A 2,869-nucleotide genomic window follows, 5' to 3' on the forward strand; every position below is an offset into this window, starting at 1 on the left:
GAGGCGGCATCCGCCCGCCCGCAGGCCTTTGGGTCCACCGGGATCACCGGGGCAGCGTTCCAGCTGCCGCCGCGGGAACGCGCTGACTCCGCGGGAAGGGTGAAGCGCGACGGAGAGTCCGACAAGTGACAAGAATGGGATGTGAGCCCGAGGGGGTGGATGAGGAAATGCTCCGCACCTCAGCTCGTTCAGTCTGTGTAATGCCCCATGCCCACAGCAACCGCGGGGGCGGAAACAGAGCTTCTGTTGTGCGTGCAGACTCGTGAGAGTCTTAAAACCTGTTACCTGCTGGTGCTGCGCAGGCTGGCCGTCAGAGCAAAGTTAATTTCAGGTGTACGTGTGAGTTTTACGATTTTAAAAACCTTCAAAACTGAGTACTGCCAGCCTCTTGGAATAATGCATGTAGTTTATGGAACAATGGTACATCTGAGAGTACAGAAATGTACACGTGAAAGAACAAAGTATGTGCTAAGAGAAATAAGGCCTGGGTTCCCCTTTACTTTCAGAATAGGGTCCCATTATAAACTGATTTATCAAAGACCAAATCTGAAACTGTACTCTCCCTTTGTTCCATGAGTAGCCATTTTCTTTCTCATCACAGGGGTGAAAAATATGTATAATTTCTCATCATGGGGGAAATGTGACTGAGTCTTCTATTTCTCCTTGATTAGGAAGAAGGGTCCCAGAGGGGCAGATGTTATTGAGAAAGTGAGAATGTCCCAGAGGGATAATTATTCTCCCGTCAGGGCCCAGTGCTGCTTCACACACCTGCGCGAGTGATTTGAAGGTGCATAAACAACTGGGGAAAGTGCTGTGCTACTCCCACTGCAGATTCCCATATCAGATTAGGCCAGAATTCTCCAGGCAGGTAAGATGCAAAGTCTGAACCAGTCAAACTCATCTGGCCTAGAAGGGTGCAACTGAAAGGAACTTAGGAGCCTACACATCTCCATATTTTAATACATACTCAACAGTTCCACATTGTTGGGCTGATAATGAGTCAAAGGACTCCCAAGATTACTAAGGATCTTCACGTAACAGAATCAAGCTTTCCCATTCAGACCCCTGGGAAGATCGAAGCGGCAACAAGAATAAATGTTTTTTGGAGAGACTAGTTCTGCGTTTCTCTTTGCCTTTGTTGAATTGTATAGGATCAGCAGATGTGGAGTGCTGGGATCACGCCTGTGCCATTAACTGCAGCAAACTGGTCTTTTACTGTGACTGTTGTGTGGTCATTTACTCAGCTTCAGCTTACTTGGTTTATGTTAAAAAAAGCTTATTCTTGGGAGACGTTCCCTGTGGTTTTGTAGGTCTGAGTAAATAAACAGGTCTCTCTAAAGCTTCAGGTGATCACAGCTGTGGCCAGGTGGTCTGACATGACAAGTGCCTCACTTGGTGAGGCTCCCCAGTCCAATCTGTCTGCATGGCTAATGAGGCACTGAAGCAACTGCATCTCTGAGGCTGCTGATTCCAGGTGTTGAATCAGTTTTCCCTGCCTCAAACATCAGAAATGTGCTTCAACTTGACGGAGAGTTGATATCACAGTGCAGGCTTTTGGTAGTACTAACATAGTGGCTGTAAGTTGATCTGATAACACCTTGGAATAAGACGTGCATCTAATTTGCTTGCAGATTTCAGAGAGTTGCTGAGTGGCTCCAGCAGGCAGCTTTTTCTGCTGAAGCACTGGGCTGTCAGTGTGACTCCATGAAGCCACTCGCTGAACAGTTAAAGCTGAGGGGAGTAACTACAATCTTTAAGCTGCAAATCAAAATTTTCACAATGCTGAAAGGCAGGGGAGCCACACTGCACATCTTAAAGGGGCTGAAAACAGGAAACCATTCCAAAGCAGTTCACAGGCAGGAGATGACAGTCATTTCCCAGGAAGTGACCACAGGTTCTTGCACAGCCCTACTGTAAATCAGAACAGGAGCTCTGGGGAACTAAGCTTTGCCAGCCTCAACACTTCCTGATGGGTTCCTTCCATATTGCTGGGATTGTCCTTGGTCAGCAGCACCAGCAGCATCCCACAAGCAGTTGTTCTGGCACAGAAGTCAGGAATCACACATTCCTCCAAAGCTAATGAAGTTAAAGTTTACGGGACTTGAAGGTCACTGGTTCAGCAGCTGCCAACCCCCCAGCTTCAGGAGCTCTGTCCTGCAAACCTGTGCATGCCAAGATAAGGCTGATGAACAAAAAACAAAACTTTGTAATATTACTCTGTCCCTTCTTTGGGTTTAGGTACATTGTTAAGGGAAGTTTGCTTCTGGAATTGCTGGCTTTGGTGTGTCCTTAGTGAGCTGCTGTGAATGCCACACTTCTCCATCACCAACTGCCAGAACAGAGACACAGAGTCAGAGCAAAGCAGGACCAGAAACCAAGTCCTAGCAGAAAACCAGCATTTCCACACGTGCCGTGGCACTGAAATAACGTGTCTTCTGTGGTGATTTATGCCGAAAAAGAGAGAAGTTAAGCAGTTAAAGCAAGCGTGGCTGACTGCAAGCCTCCTGCATGACTTTCGCCTGTGAAACACCCTCTGGATCAAACGTCTGTGTTGAGAGGAGCCTGGCTGCGGGTGGGAACCGCGGCCCTGCGACCGATCCGATGGAACCGGGGAGAAGCCCAAGCGCCACGCGGTGTCTGTTCTGTCTCCCGGGACTAAGGGAAACGGCAGGAAGAAGCTCCCGGGACTCCGCTCGTCCCCGCGGAGGCTCCTCAGGAAGGCGAGGCCGGGCACGGCAGCAGCGGGACAGCGTCACGGCAGCAGGTCCCGGGGACACGCGGTAATCCCGGGGCTGGGACGGGGACACGGGGACACAGGGACGCGGGGACACAGGGACGCGGGCCCCGCCCCGCGCAGCCACCGCGGAGC

This window comes from Chaetura pelagica, unplaced genomic scaffold (genome assembly GCF_000747805.2).
Source record: "Chaetura pelagica isolate M959 unplaced genomic scaffold, ChaPel_1.0 scaffold11, whole genome shotgun sequence".
Lineage (NCBI taxonomy): Eukaryota > Metazoa > Chordata > Aves > Apodiformes > Apodidae > Chaetura > Chaetura pelagica.